This window comes from Protopterus annectens, chromosome 2.part2, assembly GCF_019279795.1.
Source record: "Protopterus annectens isolate FY-2018-M chromosome 2.part2, PAN1.0, whole genome shotgun sequence".
NCBI classification, from domain to species: Eukaryota; Metazoa; Chordata; order Ceratodontiformes; family Protopteridae; genus Protopterus; species Protopterus annectens.
This window is the reverse complement of record NC_056730.1, coordinates 448,971,941-448,995,044: the sequence shown is the minus strand read 5'-3', so window position 1 is coordinate 448,995,044 and position 23,104 is coordinate 448,971,941.

The window sequence follows — 23,104 nt, the reverse complement described above, 5'->3', positions numbered from 1 at the left end:
GTAGGGGGGTGTGGGTGTGGGGGTGAAGCCCTGGGAAAAAAATTCCTGTTCTGTACATTTGACTTTTTGGGATTTCGCATATCTGGTGTAGATTAAAGAGAGTTCACTCTTTTTGGACTTCAAGCTTATGATATAGACCCATTTTTCTTTATTCATTTGAGACTGTTCTGAAATGTTGCTTTAAATATTTCCTGTGATTTTGAACTCTGATGTCACTGTGAATACATATTTAGTATTACCTTATTCTTTTATTATTTATTATTAAATATATTTAAACCTTTCAATTGTAGCTGGTCTGTTTAGAGATGTTTAAGCTCTTAGAGTACTTGCATATGGGCAGCCGTGATGGTGCAGCGTTAGCATTGCAACCTCACAGCAAGAGGTTCTCTGGTTTGATCCTCTTCTGGGGTGCCTTCTGTGCGGAGTCTGCATGTCCTTCCTGTGGTTGCTTGGGTTTCCTCCGGCTGGTCCGGTTTCCTCCCACATCTCAAAGACATGCTGTAGGTGGATTGGACACTCTAAATTGGCCCTAGGCATGAGTGCATGTGTGTGTGTGCCTTCTGTGGAAGGTTGGGTGCCGGGCTGGCAACTTGACACCATAAAACTCCACTGCCAGTCATGAGCAGGCAGGTGATTCACTGTGGTGACCCCTAACTGGGAAAAGCCGAAAGAAGAAGAAGCAGAAGAAGAGTACTTGCATATCTACTTGGTGACACTGTACGGGCCACTCCTAATAGTCTGGCTCTTGGTCAAACTACCATTTGGATTAATAGTAACATTACACAGTAAGATTGCACACCCTTTGCTAAGGGACTTAAAGTAGCTGATAAGTAGTGACTGGTGGTGGTGGAAACTGCCTTATAGTCTGGGCAGAAAGGGGCACCAGTCTTTCCCAAGCATGTGTGTGTGTATGTGTGTGTGTGTGTGTGTGTGTGTGTGTGTGTGTGTGTGTGTGTGTGTGTGTGTGTGTGTGTATGTCAGCTACTTGGACAAGGACATGAAGCACTGGTTGGACAGAGAGGGTGCTGGAGGTTTTGGTTTGGTCACAGCTGAGATCTCAACTGTATAGCTGTGCCAGTGGGGAGTCTTACTGGGGATCTGGAGAAAGAGGGAGAAACCAGCCGCAGACTGACTGGGGTCTCTGTGTGCTCTTAAGGGAAATAGCATTTTACTGTGTGTGTACTCATCATCTTCCTAGTGTGTACATCCCCCCACTGTTGCCAGTGGTGAGGATTGAGGCTCCTTGATTACTGAGCCAGTGCAGGGGTGTCACACTACCATTTGTATTATTATAAATATTGTTGTTGTGTCTTTCGGCTTTTTCTCGGTTAGGGGTCGCCACAGCAGAACTCCGGTCCGCTAATGATTGGCAGTAGATTTTTACATGCCGAGTTGCCAGCCCTGATGCATAACCTTCAATGAAGGTATGCCCATTCACACATGTCTCCACAAAGAAGATGCTCTAGCTGAGAATTGAACAGGACAACGTCTTACTGTGAGGTGACAACACTAATGCAGCACCACCACTGCAGTCTGTATTATTATAAATATTATACAGTAAAATGGAACACCCTTTGTTAAGAGCCCTAAAGTAGCTCATAAGAAGTGACTGGTGGCAGTGGTAATTACCTTATAGTCTGGACAGAACAGAGCATAGCTAGTAAACCTGTTCCAGTCTTTTCCAGGTGTGTGTGTGTGTGTGTGTGTGTGTGTGTGTGTGTGTGTGTGTGCGTAAGTCAAACCTCAAAGAGTGTGCATGTCAGCTACTTGGACAGGGACATGAATCACTGATTGGACAAAGAGGGTGCTGGAGGTCTTGGCTTGGTCACTAGGCTGTGATCTCAACTCTACTGCTGTGCCAGTGGGGTGTCATACTGAGGATCTGGAGAAAGATAGAGAAACCAGCCCCAGACTGACTGTGGTCTCTGTGTGCTCTTAAGGGAAATTGTACTTGATGCAGAGAGCTTCGTCAGGAAATACTGTGTGTGTACCTGTTATCCCCCCAGCGAACATCACCCCACAGGTGCCAGTGGTGAGGATTGAGTTTCCTTGATTTTTGGTCCAGTGGAGGGTTGTCACAGATATCCTGAAACAGAGAATTGCCAGGCCACCTGCTTTAAGATGCTATGATATTCACAAACCAGTAACCTTTCCTTGTGATGCTTCTGAGTTGGGTCTTGATGCAGTCATCCTTCAAGAGGGTGGACCAGTAGCCAATGCATCAAGAACTCTAACCTAAACCACGATGCAGTATGCTCAGATAGAGAAAAAGCTCTTGACAATTGTGCTTGCTTGTTCGAAGTTCCATTATTATATTTATGGTCAGCCTATTTAAATCTGACCACTAACCTCTAGTCACTATTTTGAAAAAGCCTATGCACACAACTCCTGCAAGATTGAAATGCATGATGTTGAAATTGCAAACATATAATTTCAATCTTGTCTACACAAAAGGCAGACTTCTGTATCTTGCTGATACTTTATCTAGATCTAGATCTAGAAAAAATACTCAACAGCATGAAAATGATAAACTTGATTTTGAAGTCATGGAAGTGAGAAATTTTTCTTCCACACATCTTGATGAGCTTAGAACTCATACAGCTTTAGAGCCAATTCTCCAGAAGCTCAACCACTTTAGCAGTCGAGGATGGCCCTCAAACCAGTCTTGTTTACCACTAGGAGTACAACCAGATTTTCCCTACAGAGATGAAATTTTGTCTGAGAATGGTATTATCATGAAAGGTTCAAAAGTGGTTGTTTCAAAATCCTTGCAACAAGAGTATATTATCATCTTGCATGTGTGAATGGGCGTGCCTTTGTTGAAGGTTGGGCGTCGAGCTGGCAACTCGACACTGTGAAAATCTACTGCCAATCATTAGCGGACCGGAGTTCTGCTGTGGCGACCCCTAACTGGGAAAAGCCGAAAGACAACAACAACAACATTGTGGCCACCCAGGAACTGATTCTACCAAATGAAGGGCGAGAGGACTAGTATTTCACCTTTTATATCAAGAGATACTGAGAGACTACTTTCATCTTGTTCAGTTTTTTATAGTACTAAACCGCATCAACAGAAAGAATGACTTCAGCTAAATCCGATTCCTGAACTACCTTGGTTGACAGTAGATACAGATATTTTCAAATGGAATGGGCAGCATTACTTGGTGTTAGCAGACTCTTATTCAAATTTGTTCAAGATTGTCCTGCTTCCTAATCTCCCATCCAGTACTGTCATTACTAAGTTGAGGAGACATTTTTCTGTTCATGGTAGTCTGCACAAATTTATTTCTGATAATGGTGCATAGTTAATAAGCCAGAAATTCAACAGATTTGTTGAAGACTGGGACTTTATTTATGTTATGAGTAGTCCTGAGTACACACAGTCAAATGGTTTGTCAAAACATGCAGTTCAAAGTGCAAACCAGTTGTTAGAGAAGTCGAAATGAGACAATACTGATGTTTTTCTGAATCTCCTGAATCTCAGAAACATTCTTTGCGATAATCATCTTGGTTTACCTGTCCAGACACTTATGTCAAGACAAACCAGAACCACACTACCAATCAGTAGCAATTTCTTGGTTCCATGTGCTAAGAACAACAAGGCAGTGAAAGCTCAGCTCCTGAAAGAGCATTTGTCCTATTATGATAAGAACAGCAAACTTTTCAATCCATTAAAAGAAGAGGTGATAGTGAGGATGCCGACAGCAAAAGATTTAGATCAGATTTGAGTCATGAAATGTTTATGTCCAGAGCCAAAGATAGTACATCATGGAATCGCAAGGAATATAATTTAGACAGCATTGGAAACATTTAGTACTGGTGACCAAGCCAGTATCCCAGCATTTTGCTTGTGATACAGTCTTTAGTTCTCAGAGTGACTTATCCAATGTTCCAGTTCCAAAGGACATTACAGCAAATATCTCTGTTCCTGAGAATATCCCAGAGAATCCTAAAGCAGATCATTCACCATTGTCTGTCCCTGTTGCTAAACTCAGTCCTAACTGCTACATTACTAGTTCAGACCGCATTTCCAGACCATGTTCCAGATGCATAGCAACTTGGACATGAATGTTGTTTATTAATTATTGTCTGTATAATTTGCACTCCTGTTCAAATGTCATTATCATTGCAAGACAGCTCAGTAAAGAGAGATTATGTAGATGAGATTGTGTATGTACCTTTAATAGGCTTTCCAGTGAGCTAGCATGTGTATGTAAATACTGAGCACGTGCAAGTAACACTGGCATTTTGTAGTGAGCTACAGAGGTGTAAGCGTGTATGTATATGTAGTAGTCAGTCAGTCAGTTTGTTTATATTTTATGTCACTGCTATCAATCCTGATGTGTTTGTATGTAATAAAATATGTAAATGAATACCTGAGCCTCTGCATCTTAACTAGCTATACCAGATGAGCAACATTCAGGATCTGAATCGGCCAGCAAGGCTTTCCCAAAACCTTCAATGCCCATGTCAACAAACCTATCACTACCTTCCTCTGTCAATGCCTGAAGAACTTCCTCCAAATACTCATTAACTGCCTGCAACTGCTGGTTACTTTCTTCTGGATCATCTGCAATGACGACATTATATGCTGAGGAAATTGTTGGTGAAGTAGCCCAGGAGTTGCTACCGACTGTTCTCCCACAGACCTCACTGCCTCTTGCCATTTCCCCACCACATCCTTTTCAGTAGTGGTTCACTCTCTCTGAGCTATATCTCAGCTGCTGGCATGCAGGTCCTCTTGCCAGAACCTCTGATCTGATGATCAGGCTCCACTGTAAACTTCTCGAACTACATCTCTGTCGCTGCAGCTGTCCAGCCCAATGTGATCTCAGCTCTTGAGTACTACAATGTCTGTGAATGAGAGAGAAAAAAATGTATAATTATTATTCACATATGGCTTATTATTGTGACAGTTCCCTAACAACACAGACAAACTCCATGTACCAAACCAAAGTTAAACCAAAATGCCTTTAATGACCATAATGACCGTAATGTGAAATCACACTAGTGAGTTATTCACTGATCTACTTAAAGCTGAGCATATGACCCCTTTAAAATCTGTGCAATGAAGACTTATGAATGGCCACATAATGTGAGAAGTGATAATTATAACTCACACTCCTGTACCTTTCAAAGCTAGTAAAACACTTCAGGCTTTTTTTATAATCAGATGTACATGGAGAAGATAAAGATCAATGCACTACAAAGAAATTATGAGTGGGTCTCCAATCATAATCTTTATTATGTGTTCTCACCATGAATGCCAAGATTCACCTCTTGAGCTTCACTCTGGAGGTGAATTTCATGGCATTCATGTCTAAAACACATAATAAGCTGGTGATGACTGGAGACCCGATCATAGTCCTTTATATTATATGCATGATATTATAAATTAATTTGTTTTATTCAACACCTGCTGTTTCTATATACATGTATTACTGTTATGCCTTATTCAGAGCATTTGAAACTATCTGTATTCATCATTACATTTCTAGTCTTGGAGGTCTCCCCGTTGTGTTCTTGGTTCTCAAAATTTATTATTGTTTGTTATAGTTCTATATTTTGGATATGTCGATTACTCAATTTGCTTTATTGCAAACCCACACACACACATACACAAAAAATTTCCCCTTTCCTTCCTCCCCCCCCCCCCACTTGTTTTGATATAGCGTGTCTGAGCCATTTTAATTTAGTGTTTGATATTCAATACCATTGGTGCTGTTGACGAATATAGGCTTTATATCCAGTGCCAGGGGTCATTAAACTACGGAATAAAAAGTTAAATATGAAAATGATTATATGGCCAGACAGATTTGTTATATGCTATATTATATTAACATCTTGTCAGATTATATGTATGTATTTATTTGGGATTGCTATCCTCTCTGCTCAGGACTGACTCTATCATTATATATGTTACCCTGTGTATATTTGTATGATAAAAACACTAAGCTTTTTATTTAAAAATATGTTCCAATTTCATGAATATTCATGAGCTCAATTTTTTATTGGCTCTTGTTATGTATTTAAATAGATGACTCAAAGGAACTTGACTAAATTGTTTTACACTGAAGAAGGCTGTTTGCCGAAACTAGTCTGTTATATTACAAGTACAAGTATTAATAAATATATTGAACTCCGTGCTGCCTTGCTGGTCTATTTGGTGCTTTTTATTCATGTCTAAAACACATAATAAGCTGGTGATGACTGGAGACCCGATCATAGTCCTTTATATTATATGCATGATATTATAAATTAATTTGTTTTATTCAACACCTGCTGTTTCTATATACATGTATTACTGTTATGCCTTATTCAGAGCATTTTGCTGTCCTGACATTTTCTATCATCTTTTATTACTTTTTCTCATTTTGTAAAGTGTTGCCTCTTGTATATTGTTATGCAAACTGAGTGTTAATTTTGTTGATTATTGTTGCATTACATGTGCTTATATTTTGGTGAGTTCTCTTCCCTGGAGTCCTCAGAATAAGGGACCTACCAGCTCGACTTCCCATTTAACAAAAGTAAAACAATAAAACAAAGAAAGTAATTTCAGATATACTGACCCAAAAGATGTTCCTGTCAAAGAAGGACACAGTCATTCCACTGGGGGATCTTATGGCCAGTGAATAACAATGTGTCGCCTGTTTATCTAAGCTTGATTGTTAACCTAATACATGACAGAAATGTATGTGGACAGAGTTTAGTGGGTTAAATATTAAACTTAGTTTTTAAATAATTAAATTAAGCACTTTGTCCAAACCATCATCTACAAAGGGGTAGACAGGCAAGTTCTCTTTACTTTTAATAATGTTTAAATTAAAAAGTTTCATTTCTGAGATATACTTATCACCCATCATTAACAAATGGGAAGAACGCCATGGAATTAAATACAGCTACCCCTCATGAGTAAAGAAAACATATTTATTTTATTTGCTTTTTTTGACTAGATTGGTCTTACTAGGCCAATGACCTGTCTACAGGAGAGAACCGAGGTGGCATTTATAATGAGTAGGGGAACTTTGGCAAGAAGAGGAGGGTGCATTCTTATAGGTTCATAGGTACCTACTAGGCTAATGATCTGTGAGGATCTTACGAAGCCTAGCTTTGCATTTCCATGGTAATTATTAGCCTTTATATTTTTCAATTCAAATATCCAAAGGTAGGCTGAACAAGTATATGTTGGGGCAATTATATGTAATTTTCCCCTTATCCATGAGGGCCAGGTATACTAAACAGGGGGCAAATTTGCAGTTACCCATCCATTCATCCAAATTACATTTAAGAATAAGGGAAGTACTATGCTTTCTGTAGAGTTGAAGATGATTCCACAAGAGTGGTATTTTCTGTGATATCTTCCTATCTCTACAATATAATCTATTTATTTTGCAAAAAAGATTTAGTTCCCCCAAGTGGGTGTTTATAACAGAATTGGATTTGTGAATGTGTAATAGTTTTGACAAAAATGGTCTGTTGAGGCTCTGTATGAGAGTTTGAGGTCACCTCTGAAGAGCCTATATGATGCCAAGAAGAGATACAAGACTTTGAGTGGGTCTGTATAGCTTTTATGATTTATAGCCTTGAATTTTTAGCATGGTGAGGAAGTATTGCAGTCATTCCAGTTGTGACAAGTGTTTGGACAGGTATATACCAAAAGGGGTATTATACTTAATGAATGGCCTAATGAGTACAGTGGAACAAGTCAAGCTTGGATCTGGATAATATGCATTTAGATATAAGTTGTGCAATGAAAAAGGACTTTGTTACAATAGTGATTATCTGGTGACTGATGTGATAGTTATACAAGGGGAGTCATGCTTGCTCAAAGATATGATTGTATATTTCTTGACATTATGATTTAGTTTGTTTTTGGCACTAACTATTTTTTTTTTTGGACTGGCTGTCTTGTAGGATCATGGTATCCTCTAGGGAGTTTACGACAGCACTAAGTTTGCAGTAATCTGCAAACTTGGTGAGCCACAAACCCTTAACATTAACTTTGACCTCCAAGAAGTAAATGCCAAAGAAGAGTCCGTCAAAGACTGAATCCTAGGGCACTGTGCTTAGTGACAGGTCTGTAGGAGGTAGAGAAGCAGACTCTTGCTTCCCTCATTTTATCTGTGTGCCAGTTTCAACTCCAGTGAGTTATACTGGGGAGTGTTTATCTATGGTGCTTGAGTGTGGGATGATGTTGAACTCCTTTCTGAGATGTAGAAATGTAACATGTACTGATTTGCCCTCATCCATTGCCTCAGTGACATTTTCAAAAAATCCATTTGGTTAAGTAGACAGGACCTGCCTTGACAAATCTGAACTGGGTTAGGTTGAGAGTCTGTAGGTTACATATATCACTGTTTATTTTTTTCAAAATGATCCTTTCATAGCCTTACAGATGATAGCGGTCAGGCTTATGGGTCTAGAATTACCTGGGATTACTGAAGACTCATCTGTTGCTGTCCTCCATTCATCTTGCATAAAGTCTTTTTTACAGCTATTATTGAATAGCTTTGGTAGAAGATCTAACAAGAAATGTTTCAGACTAGACATCCTGGGATGTTATCCAGCCCCTTAGGCATAGTACTCTTGGCCTTAAATAGTGCCTTGAGAACATATATCTCAACCCCTTAGTGCAAGAAATCTGGAAAAAGTCCAACAAAATGAGGAGACAAAGGCACAAAAATAGGGACATATTTTAAATATTACTCTTCTAAACTTAGAAAGTTCCTAGCATAAAAGGGTTTGTCTTAACATACATTTTCTGAAGGATTTGAAGTCTGAAATGCAAATGTATGTCATTATTTAGTGACTTCAATCCTCAGACCATCCCAACGATTGGCCAGAAAACCACAAATTGTATGAGGAACAGACCAAAATTCTGGGCCAAAAATCTATACATTCTGTGAAAATCTGAACAGCTGAGAGGTATGCTTGATAAGCTGTTCTTGGGAGATTTCAGCAGGGGCTGTAGATGTGGGTATTTGATCTCAGACTACTGGAGGGGAGAGAAGGGTGAAGTTAGAGCTGAATTTGTAATTCGTAAATTGGCAATGTCCCCTGGGTCTGAGTATGTGATATCGTTTACTTCTACCTCTGCACAGTTCTGGGCATTATTTCTGAGGCTTGAGAATAGGGTTTGTGGTTATCTTACACCTATGTGGCTATTTTATCTCATACCTGGCTATGGTTGATTGGATGATGATCTTATCCTTCTTTAGTTTAGCAGGAGCATTTTGGCTTCTTGAGAATTAGATTTATTTCTTATTAAAGATATTTTTATTTAGATTTATTTTTGTTTGCAATGTTTTTTTTTCCTTTTATTATACTGCCTTTTTTATGTTAGTGTTCCACCATAGGGGGTTATTTTTGAATGTGGTGTTATATTTATTTTTGAGGGGGCAGATGCATCTATGCAGCTATTTACATGTGCATAGAATCTGGCAACAAAACATGCTGCATAAGCAGTGGGATATCATGGTGATGGTGGAGGGGCTTTTGAATTTAACTAGGTCATCCCTCAGTTTCAGTAAATTAAACTTTGCATAGTTTCTGAATAATGAAGTATTGGAAGATGCTTCAGGCTTCAGTCTTACAGTGAATGTGAATGACTTGTAGTCCAGATTGACCAGGGAGGAGGTTACAATTAGTGGGCTGCAGAAATGCCACGTATTGGTAAGGAACAAGTCTAAGATTTTATCTCCCCTGGTTGGGGTGTGGACTAACTAGTCTGCATAGTTTTAATGATGAAGTGCAGAAATCTTTGGGAAAGCATGTTTTAAAATGTATGACTCTCACAGTTTATGAAAGGATATTTGATTTCTCCTAGGGGAATAGTGTTTGGCTTAACACATAAGGACTCCATACTGTTTAGGCAGTTGGTATGGGCCAAGTGGGACATGGAGGGGTCTCTGTAGTTAGTTCTGATACGATAAATGATTTTGTTCATATTTACAGTAAGTTTGATGTGGAGAAGTTCCACATCATTATTTTATCTAATGAGACTGGAGGTGAGTTTTTTTAAGACTATAGAACAAATTTCTGCCTTTACTGCTTTCATCTAAAGTGGTTGGCCTGTATGAGTGATAGGCATTGAAGCTTTGCCCTTATGGAGTGCTTACACTCATATTTAACTCAGTCTTTGTCAGTGGCGGCTGCTGACTTCAAATTAAAGGGGGGCTGCAGGAGACGGCTGAATGGGTGGGGCCAAAGGGAAGGGATGTGGCCAACTAGAAGGGGCTGAAGCTATGCTAAAAACCACAACAACTGGAACTTTAATTAAATTTGCTGCCCTGGGTGCCAAACCATCATTACGAGAGTCCAATCAAGACAAAATGAAGTGTAGAATAAAAAATATTTCAATGCATTGGCTACATGACAGCTTACTTAATATCTAGATGGAAACAAAAAGGTTGTGAGGCATGAAAAAAGAAATTACTTTTTAAATACATTACTGGAATGCCAGTCAAAATCAAGTATTAAAAAAATCAAGCAGCACTCAACTCAAACCACTTCGCCTTGCACTGCAGTTCTAAGTAGAATTTATATTCAGCTTTATAAAAGTACCAAGTAACATGCTGAAATGTCTGTGATACCCCCACTTGTAAAAATGTTTCTTATCCAAAAAAGACCTGCTGCCTGACAACAACTATCTACTTGTTTCACGGGGAAACCATGATCAAAGTACAAAATGAACAGCAAACAAGAAACCAGCTCAAGATAATTTGCTTAAAGGATTACTGCACAGGTTATGGACCACACATGATATAGTGGCATTCTGTTTAGTTTCCAGGTAAAGCCTGCAAAGATGACTGCAAGCTCTAATAAATATAATGAGCTTCTGAAAATACTGTAATCCTGTCCTTTATTACGAATACTGTCATATGCATTTCAATACCTAAGGCTTATATGTTATCTAGTTATGTAAATATTCTCTGCATGGCAACAACAAAAATGCTTTCAGTGTTGGTAATTCTTTAACAGTATGCTTATTAAAGATTACTTGTATCTTACAATCTCAGACAAGCTTACCTGATGGTCATTAAAGCATTGCTATTTAAATACATAGCAACAGGGCACTGTGACAGCATGCATTTTCTGAATAATAAGAAGCATAAATTAACAGTATAAAAATATGATAGAAAGCCAGAACATTCTGCAAAATCAAGGACAGATGAAAAGCCACTGTCGTACTTGTATCTACCTTGGATGGGGGAATACTCTGCACACTTATACTGCATAACTGCTCCTTGCCTTGCTTGGACACATTCAAAGTCACTACATGGGGAGTGGGGTGCAACAAGTATGTCACAATTTGAAATGTCTCTTGCTGATGGTTATGGCTCTGACACTCATAACTCTCAACCTCAGATCAACAAATATGGAGAAAGCCATACATATAAGTAGGACAAAGGGCAAAAATAAGGACAATTTTTAAATATTGCTCTTATAAACTTAGAAAGATAATAGAATAATAGTAGGTCTTGCATTAGTATGAATTTTCTGAAAGGTATGAAATCTGAAAGTCAAATGTCTCATTATTTTCTAACTTCAGCCTCTAATGATTTGCCACTAATCTGCCAGAAAACCACAATTTTTTGAAAAGTGGACCAAAAATGTGATGCAAAAATATAAAATTGCCACATAATACAGCTGGGAACCTGTCAAAGAAGGGACACTTTTTAATAGTAGTACTGTTAACTTAAGCAGCTGACAAAATACGTGAATCTACATGCATTTCTGAAATAAAAGTAATCTATAACTCTGATCATTACAGTTATTTATAATTGTAAACCCTCCACGTTTTCTTCCAAAATTGCCATTTTGCAGAGGGATTATTAGGGGGAGAGCAACATTTTGAACCAAAATTGGGGACAGTTGAGAGGTTTGGATATTCCTAATTGTATAAAGTGATTTATTTGCACATACCTGTCAACCTCTTAATGCAGGAAATCTGGACAAGGCCAAATAAATTAGGGGAACATACAAACAGTACTAAAAATTGCTCTTGTATAAACTTAGACAGTTGATAGAATAACAGGTCTTGCTTCAGCATGCATTTTTTTTCTGAAGGTTATGAAGCCTGAAACTCAATGTCTGTCATTATTTAGTGACTTCATTCCTAAATGATTTGCCAGAAAAACACAAATTTTATGAGGAACAAACCAAAAATAAGAAGCAAAAATTTATTCATTCTGCAAAAATCTGGACAGTTTTGAGGTATAGTTCAGCCAGGGCTGTCTTTGAGTTTGCTGCCCTTCCCCCCTCACAAAATCATGGTCAAATGGAGACTCCCCCATGCAGCCATTCTAATGTCCCACTCCTTGGTTATTTTGCCCCATCTACCATAAACAGTGTAATGTGCATACTGCTTTACTTCTGCAATGATTTGGATTTCATTTTAAAGTTTTATTTTGCATTTTACAGCACAAACACTAATAGACATCTGCTAAACAAAGCAATGCAGTCTCACAGTGAAAATAGACTTAGCATTAAAACTTCTCTGCCCTTGAAACTCATATTCATTGAAACAGCATTGAAGCCCACATTCAAAGAAAATACATTTTGCCAGTGGCAGATAAAGATTAACTTTGGGCTGTTTTCAAATCATAGGCCCTTTGCACATGAAACACACATGTGCTCTTTGATACACCTTCCTGATTGTATTACATTTTATTCCTTGTACAATACAGTACAGTTGGTAGAAGGCATTTTAAATGTATTGTTTTGAACATTTTCCAGTAAACAGTGAAACAAAATGCATGCACCAATAATGACAAAACTGCCCAAATCAGAACATGTCCATCATAAAAGTCTACTCAAACTTCTACAATACACCAATATCAGTAAATATGCACAATCTTTGAAGAAGCAAAAGTCATCTAAATAATTCCACATTAAAGAGATCTGTAACTAATGAAGAGGTTGCTGCTAGCAAACAACTTTATATTTCATTGTTTCATCTACAAATAAAGTGCATGCTGCTCTTGAGGAATAAATTACCTGTATTACATTAAAATGATAAGCTAGTAATACTGCAATAGGGAATGGATGGCAAACTGATAACAGGTTCATAGTTACTAGGTATCTTCACCAAAAAGGACTGCAGCATCTACTCCCTTTACAACACAGAACAGTATCAGCAATGCATCTCCATTCTGTGGGAGTAGAACCCACAGCCTCTTGCATTAACAGCAAGTGCACTACCTGTTGTACTATTAACAATGCAAGCAAGTTCAGCATAAGCAGCACTAAACTTCTGTTCCCCGGCAACTCTCAGCTCCTTGTAAAATCTACTCGACATTTAGCTGTATCTCTGAACTTTGCAGCACAAGAAATCTGGAAAAAGCCAAAATTTATTGGGGGGAGGACAAAGCCCAAAAACCAGGAACACATTTTAAACATTGCTTGTATAATGTTGGAAAGTTTCTAGAATAAAATGCTGTTTTACCACCATACATTTCACTGCCAAGTCTTGAACCCAGGACCCTGTGCAAAACAGTCAGAGCAACATACCATTATGCCAAATCAGCTATTTTGTGAAAGAGAGGAAGACTGAAGCTTAAATGACAACCATTTAGTGAATTCAGTTCTCACCATAGCTGTCAACTTCTTAGCACAAAACACTTGAACAAAGCCAAATATATTCAGTGAATTCAGCTCTCAACCTCTTAGCAAAAAACACCTGGACAAAGCCAGTAATGGGGGAATACAGCCCTCAAACATATTCAGTGAATTCAGTTCTCACAATAGCTCTCAATCTTAGCACAAAAAACCTGGACAAAGCCAATAATGTTGGAATATAGTCCCAAAAATAGGGACAAATTTCAAATATCCATCTTATAAACTTAAAAAATTTCTAGAATAAAAGGTTTTGTGTTACCATGTACTTTCTGAAGAATATGAAGTCTGAAATTCAAATGCCTGTCATTTTTATTTATTTAACATTTGTTATCCAGGAAAGTCTGACTTGCAACAAAAACCAATTTTCAGCAGAGGTCCAGACACATGTCTTTGTAAGATGGGAGGACACCAGATCACCTAGATGAAACCCACACAAACACAGGGATGACATGCAGACTGCACACAGAAGGCACCCCAGACAAGAAAAAACAGAGAACATGTAGCTGTCAAGCAACAATACTACCACTCCACTATCAGCTATGTAAAAATATAAAAATACAGAAACCACAGATTTTATGAGGAACAGAAACGAACAAATATGAGGCAAAAATCTGCAAATTTTTTACAAATGGTGGTGGGTAGGGAATTCAGGCTCTTGTTACCTGCACCCAAGAAACAGGGTTCTAAGTCTCAGGTATTCTCTACCCACCACTATGTATCCTGAGTTCTCTCTATTCACCTGGGCTGTGTCTGGAGTTCTGAGAGTTCCAGGAACACCAATCATGCATGTGCAGAGTTCCAGGACTCATGAGTTTTTATTTTTATTTTTTTTTTCTTTTCTTGTGATTTTTTTTTTTTTTTTTTCTTTCCACAGCTGGGGGGCTGCAGTCCTAGAGTCCTATAGCATGAGCCACCCCTGGTCTTTGTGCTGATGCATATATTGACTTTTTCCAGTGTCAGTAGTGCCTGCAGAGAATGGCATTCAATATATGAATGCCTTGGGGGAAGTGGTGCAGGCCATCCCTGGCAAAGCAGTTAGGACTTTCTACCATCTCTTCACAGGCTGATCTCTCTCTCTCTCTCTCTCACACACTCTCTCTCTCTATATATATATATATATATATATATATATATATATATATATATATATATATATGGTTCCCATTCAGAAGCCTGAAACATCATAAGCCTGAAAATCAAAATCCTGAAACCAAAAGCCTGAAAATTCAGAATCCTGAAAACTCAAAATCCTGAAAGCCCATAATCCTGAAAGACCAAAATCCTGAAACTCAAAATCCTGAAAACACAAAATAGACATACTGATGTCATTGTGGCTTTGCTATTGTTAGCCCTGTGGTATTAGGTCATGCGTTGGGGTCAGGTAAGTGTGCGGTTGGTTTTATTTTAGGGTTAGGGGCGGTTTAAGTGAGTTAGGGTTAGGGCGCAGGTTAGGCATGTATGCAATAGTGACAAATATTGGGGTTAGGGATGGTTTAAGTGAGTTAGGGTTAGGGCGCGGGTCAGGTGAGTGTGCGATAGTGACGGACCTTAGGGTTAGGGTTAGGGTCAGGGTCAGTTGGTAGATATTAGTGTCTTTATAGTGACATATTAGCATTATTTGTGTTTTCAGGATTTTGAGTTTCAGGATTTTGGTCTTTCAGGATTTTGGGCTTTCAGGATTTTGAGTTTTCAGGATTCTGAATTTTCAGGCTTTTGGTTTCAGGATTTTGATTTTCAGGCTTATGATGTTTCAGGCTTCTGAATGGGAACCATATATATATATATATATCTACATTGTACCCCCTTTAAATGACTCCAGAAGCTAAGAAAATTATTGAAGTTATTTATCTTTTTTCATATAGTGGCATCATTCTTAGTGATGGTAGACTACTGATCAAGGCCAGGTTCTTATACCCTTCAAATACATATTCAGAGAGCTCCATCATGTCTCTCATTGTATAGTCCAGGAAGGTGCATCTCCAGTCATTTATATCTACATGTACAATGGCTGTATCATAGGCATGCTTCTGGTATAAGAACTTAAGTCCATGTCTGATGTGGCAAATCCTGGCAACTGACTGTGACCCTGTCCTTGCACAGCCTGCTGAGTAGTGCATTCGTGTGTCTCACTATGGAGACACCTATTACTAGGATATTGGACTCTGTGAAGGTATGTCTTATAGGCTTTAAAACTGAATCAATGTGACTCATTGATGTGTGTTTCATGGTGGGTGCTGTCTGTGCTGTGTGTTTGTGAATCTATGTAGACTGCTGAGGGAACTTGTTTCTTAAGTTACATTTAGGAGGTCTTTGTAGATTAGATAAGTTTCTTATAAGAGCCTCAGCATATGTAGGTCTATGTGTTGGATATGAGCTGTGTATGATTGGTATAGTCTGGTGTTGTGTGCCACTGACACATTGAGTGTTTTTTGTAGAGGCTTCATGTGAAAGCTTTGTTTCCCAACACAAGGGAAGGTTTGGCATAATGGTTAAGGTTTTCACCTCATAGGCACAAGGTACAGGGTGTGATTTGGACCTTGGGTTATTCCCTATGTTTAAAATAGCCCTTCAGGGCAGTTAACATAATAGTCATCTACAAACTTAATAACATTATGTAATTGCATCAGTTTGTTTAAGTAGTAGGTGGTTGTCAGTAAACATGAAACAATTGTTGTCTTGTCTCACGATGTCAAGTTCAACCAAGCTGGCTTCATAGACAGATGAGAAGTGGAATCCCATGGTTCCAGATGCTTATTAATTGTGGGGTAAAAAAGGGTGGGGTAGTTCCTAGGAGGATAATCTACATCTTCACATTAAGAACAGTGTCCCTCTTAGTCAAGACCAGACTGCTGAGTGATGGTGTTTGGCTTCACAAGTAGGTTTTGATTTGGGGTACACTAATAAGTATGGGTAAAGAAAATTTGTTTTGATCATCAGATCAGGTGAGTAGCAAAATATGAGATTACCTTTGACATGCAAGAATGAACTGCTTCTTAGCGCTGCAGTTTATACAGCTATAACTGGAAGGAGGATTTAACTAAGAATCCTAACAGAGAATGTGAAAGTGAAAGCTTCTGCATCTATTAAATCCAGTGTTGAGCAGCACTGCACAAATTGCTGCAGCCATTTTTTAAACTGAGTGAAAGAAATGAAGGAACTAGTAAGAAAGTAGCTAGAGCTCCGGTCAACAATGTCTGTCCCTCAGACAACAGCAGATTACTCCCTGTCACTGAATAACCAATACTACCGTCTGCAACTTTAGACCATAGACTGGAAAACCAACCAAAAAATGTATTTCAATGTAAGAAAAGAAACATTGGAAAGTCTGAGGAGATTTGCAATAGGAGAACACTCAGTGTAACAAATTGGAGGGTCTGTTAGCTATACAATCAGGCTACAAAAAATGCACATGAGGGATTATTTTAACTAAGCAGCAGTTTAATGCAAAAATAAGTGTTAAAAGTGCAAAAACACAGATAAAAAGGCTTACTCAAGAAGTCATTAAAATGTCTAGCATGAGCCACGTGGCTTGTGCTAGAACCTTTTATCCATGATGTGCTCATTTCCAATTCAGAGACATGACAGATGTGACAAGTTAAGACCTTCTTATCAGCTAATTTGCATATCTATGAATCACATTTACTACAGCGATCTGTATGTTGCAGAAGTAACCTACTGCTGGTGCAGGCAGTGGCATGCAACTATCACGCTCGCACATACACACACACACACACACACACACACACACACACACACACACACACACACACACACACAAGTGCACAAACATGAACACACACACCACAGTTCCTATATCTGTCCTGACCCTATATGTCCTCTTGTGGTTCCTTCTACCCCTTTAATAGTTGGAGTGCCATTATTGCACAGATTTTTCTAAACCCTGGTTGTCTAGAGTATCTCCCCACATTTGATTCTTGCATAGCAGTTGGTACCATTGTGGTACTTTATTCCAAGTCATTACTGGTGTCAAGTTGTCCCCCTCCCCCCAGTCCTTGTTATGATATCGATGCCATTACAGCACTTCACTTTTTATGTTATTCCTTTTATCCAGTGGTTCCCCTCATTTTGCAATCCCATACTGCTGTTGGTGCCATTTTGACATTTTAAAGATTAACATCTTCTTATACTGTATCACCCTTCCTTCTATCCCTGTTTTGCTGTCAGTGCCATTGCAGCACTTTTAAGAGTAATCCCTGATGTCTAATGTATCCCTCCACCTTTCGATCCCTGTTTTGCTCTCAGTGCTTTTGGAGCCCTGTTTAATACAACAGAGTAGTGGAGGTTGCTTTGTTGCTCCTTCCTGGAGGTGGTTCCATGGAGAGAGAGCATATAGCTAATTAGCATATACCTCTCCCCCCAGAATGCCTTATTAGCATTCAGCATGGCTATGGGGTCACTCCTTCACATTGTTGCACATCTTTAAGTTAGAAGACCGTGCATAGTATAGGAGGCACCATTATGCAGTAACTCAGAGCAAACCTGAGTATTGCCCTGGAGAATTTTGATATAACTATAGAAGGCTTTGTGGTTGTTTTTAGTGTTTGTCACAATTCTGCCTTCATAGCTGGCTTTAGAGGTTTTGATGAGGGATCTCAAGTTTTTGTTGAGGCTAATAAGTGAGTTTTTCCGGTCTTGAGACTTCACCTTTTTCTGCAAAAGTTTCTTCCTTCTGTTGTAGAGTGTATTAATGGCAGGGGACCACCAGATTGGCTTCCTTTTTTTGGAGGAGACCTTCTTGGTTCTGTTGGGTATGGCTAGTTCCATGCATTTATGTATGTATTGGTACAGTGCATTGGTGTATCATTCGGCAGGCATGCATCTATTTTCCATTGACATGGGTGCAGTGAAGTTAGCCAGCTCTGCTTTTAGGAGTCCATAGTCAGCTTTGGAGAAGTTCTTCATGGTGGTTACCTTTGCAGGAGGTGTGGGTGAGATGTGGACTTCCATGGTGATTAGTGTGTGGTCGTTTCTAACCAGGGAGGAAATGACTATTGGTGCAGAGCAACGGTTGCCCATGTTAGTAATAATCGGGTCAAGGATGTTGCTTCCTCTAGTGAGGGTAAGAATGAGCTAGTCCAGGGCACTGGAATTGATGAATTCCAGGAAGTGTTGGGCCAGTGTATTGGTGCATGAGTAGTTTTCCAAGTTGATGGAGGGGTAGTTGAATTTACCTAGTATGAGAGTGTTGGGTTGGACCCTAATAGTTTCCAGGGTGCTTAGGAACATGGAGTGAGAGTGTTGGGACATGGTTGGGGACATATAGCAGGCTACGACCTGAATCACCATCTTACCCACTGTTAGTTGTACCTGAAGTATCTCAGATGCGTTATGCTGGGCTACTAGTCTGGAGTTGTGCATATCCTTTATGAATATGGAGACACCACCACCTTTGGAGCTTCGGTCCATGTTCTGGGGTCAAAAGATGTGGAATGAGTTATAGCCTGGTAATGCAGGGGTGCTTTCTGCTGCTTTAAACCAGGTCTCCATTACAGCACACTTCTAGCACTGAGCAGCATGATCCTCAGATTGCATTTATTTATAGCTGTTATGGTGGTAATTTAGTCTTTGGAACATTGCCTAAAAAAGGCACTATAGGGGTGGCAAGAGCCTTAGCCAGTATCCGGAAACCCAGGGGTGACAGATGCAGGCCATCTCTGGCAAAGCATCAAGGTCTGTCAATGTCATCCCAAGCGGGCAGATACTGGATCCACTTAGAATGACACCAGAAACTTAGCCAGTTGTTGAAGTCAATCATTTTTTGCTTGTACTGCGGTAAAATGAAATTATAAGAAAGTGCATACAAGAAGAGGTGAAAGAGTGCATGGCAACCCTTTTAAATGGTCAGGAAAGAGGAGGAAGATGTAGGGTTGTATTCCAAAGCAATTTTCACTTGTGGCCAGATGCTTCTCTGAAATAGCAAATGGTGCTGCTACCTTGTAACAATTCAAAAGAACTGCCAAAGGTGAAGTTTGTAGATGGTAAAGTATGCAAACACACTAAGATGCTTTGAAAAGTACTCATGGTTCTGGAAAACACTCGCAGCATTCATAGACTGCAGAGGTAAACACTGGTAGATTACAAGGAAGACAAACAATATATGCAGCTAGATTGTGATCCCTTAAAAAAATATTTGTTTGTATTCATGGAAGCATTTGCCTGAAAGGCAGATATGCTAACGGTACCATATGCTATACATTCTGCATCAAGAACACACCCTACTGGGCATTGTCAGTAGCGCCTCAGAACACTTTTGGACCAGGAGATTATTGATACCTATTTTCTGTTAGATCAACACATTCCAGTTTACAATTACCCAACAGCTCAACAATTACCCAACAGCTCAACACTGAAAATGGTAAATTGAAAAACAGTAAAAAAAAAAAAAAAAAAAATCTTATTTTTTTTTTTTTTTATTTTGCAGAGGGCACGTACCCATTTACTTACCTCCCACCCCTAAAATCATATATATCAAATCCATGTATTGCGCTACAGTGGTAAAACTCACAAATGCAGTGCCCACCAAAAACTGGTTTGCCAGCTCATCCAATGCAAAATGACATTGATATTTTCCCAAAAAAGGAATGAGAAGACAGAAAGCCTCAAAACATAGTAAGTATACAATTTATTCACAGGTACTAACTAGAGAAATAGCAGCTGTTATCTATGTGCAATTTGTATGTACTACACAAGTTTGCCCCATCAGCAAGGAAACTACATCTCACTAAAGACAAAAGATTGCCTATCATTGGCTATGATTACATAAGGGAAATTCCATTTTTGTATGGATAAGCCAATATGGCTGCAGAGACTTCCACCTCTCATATCTTGAACAAGTTCCTTGCTGTCATGAGTCATATGGCTGTAAACTCCGTAAAGTTCTGAACACATCAGCCATGCCGCCATGGAACAGTTCAGTAGGGAAACACACTCCCCTCTACATACTCATGGCCAGCACCTGCCCCCACATTACAATAAAGTCATCTGCAGAGTGAAGTCAGACAAAATATCAGTAAAGTGAAGTGTTGGAGCTACTGTGCATTGTCTGGATAAGGTTTTCGACAAGTTTGATACGTTCAGTGTGGTGGTCAGATATTTCTTTTTACTTTACTTTGAAATCAGACAAATGTCTGTCAACTGGAAGTGATGGAATGCAGTTAACTTTCAGACTCTGCTTTCTGGAAAAGGATAGTTTCTACAGATCGCAAAATTGAGTTATAGCTGTATGCATGATATTTATAGTCATTCTATTTTTGTGTCTGACTGTCTGCTTTTGGCAAATGATCACAAATTGATATCTTTCCACACAATAATGCTCTCAAACTCTCCTTCCTTACTGATTCCCATCACCTTTGATCCCTTTAACCATTTCAACGTACTCCTTTTAAATAACTATATATCAGTTTGGAACAGCATGGAACACAATTTTTAATGCAAACTTAAATTGTCCTCTGAAGGAAATCTGTATAGAACTGAATATTATGTACAATGGAAGTACATAAATACATAAGTATGCATATATAGTTCACATATGCTGTTGTAGGATAATGATGAGATATTAATAATGGTCTCCATATGTATTTCCAGAGGCATAAATGTATATGTAACCAAGTGGTTAGAGTTACGGCCTTATGTGCAGTAGGTGCAGGGTTTGAATGCATGGAAGGGAAATTAAGCATTGCCTCAACCTGGTCTGTGACATTAATAAAACTTGTTGGTGGGATAGATTTATGTCTCAACGACTCCCCCATCTGTGGAATAGACTCCCTCTCCATATCAAGTACAATACCTCACTAGCCCTCTTTAAGAGGAACCTAGATGACTGGATGGGAAACAGAAAATTTACTTCTGGTATCCCACCTGTGTCCCTGCTGGTCAGGGAAAACAGGTGTTGACTTTGTGGGAACATGGGAAAAAGTCTTGGCTAGGCTTATAAGGACATCTGTGCCAATAGCCTAGTATTGTCCTATTAACCTATGAACCTATGGCATACAAGGATAAGGCCCTCACTATAGACTAGGCAATCTGAGTGTCTAATGGAACAATAGGGAGAAAGAATGCATCCACCCTCAGAGGCTAGTGATTGTACTATGCACAGTGCAATGAGCCCTGGCAGAACTAGAACTCGGGAAACCTGGTGCTGGATTGAGGTCAGACAGTATGCTTATCCATAGCCTCTCATTCCTGTCTAGACTACATTACATAATGTTGTCACAACATGCTGCAGGTAATTAGGCCTAGACCAAGTCACACACCAACTGTAATATCATGGCTTTTCTTTGCTCATCCAGCTCTACAGCATGCAGACAGGTGTGCTCAGGGTGCTGTCCCAGTTGGGAGACCTTCTGATTGTGGGGAATGTACTGGGTGTATAGGAAACTATGGAGACAAGGCACAGAGCTCAAGCAATAGGGATCCCGAAGTCAGCAGTAGATGGATGAAAAATATGTAAAAACATAATGGTCTCCTTGTTATGACATTATGATGGTCACCTGTTTGAGGAACTGGAGGGTTAATTTATCAAGTCAGTTCTTTGGAGGATCTAGCAGCTGACATCCAATTGTGAACAGGAATCCTGCACAGTGGGGTGAAAATGCTTTTAGAAGAGCTATAACTCTGCAAAGAACAGGTCATAGCAGAGATATCATCAGATTTCAGTAAGAGTAAGCTTTCCTAACATTTCTTTAACATATAATACCATCCCACCTTGTTTATTCCTGAGGTCAGGTTCTAATGCACCAATCAAAACTGTTCAGATTTACGGTTTATTTCAGATTATATTGATGTCTTCTATACACAGTAGAATCACTGTTTGTGTAAAACTGCTGTACTCTGTATTGAAGTTATTTTTTTCTTAACTGTTGTATGGACATATAGATGGTATATAAATTTTAGGGGGCTTTGGAGAGCTGCCCACCACATAGGTGCTATAGGGTGCTTGGCCACTTACAAAAACACTTATTTTATAAACAATTATGCATCAATCATTCATATGGGAAGTTTTCATATTTGAATTCCCTTAATCTTTGTTAACAGGGATACTTGTTTGATTTGTTGTGTGCCTGTATGGTTTATTCAACTTTGCAACATTTTGGCCATTTTTATATATAACACCAATACATATTGCTATTGCTTCACTGCAGAGTTCATTTTGTTTGTTTCAGCCATTCACATATGAGCAGTTGCCCTTTTCTGTATAATGCTTTCCATTTCAGAGAGACACACTGTTATCTGTCTTTTCATTGCTGGTTCTGAGTAGTCATATTAATTTAGCATATGGGCATACATATCATTGGCACTGGTTATTAAAGCTGGACATTGGAGTGTTGATGTTAATAGATTTGCAGTTATTAGCAAGAAGCATAACTCTACATTGGTTAAACAGGACAATGGTCTGGAATCTATCCACAGGCAAATTGCCACAGACAAAGTCCCATACCATATCCTAGAAAGCTATAGGTCACTA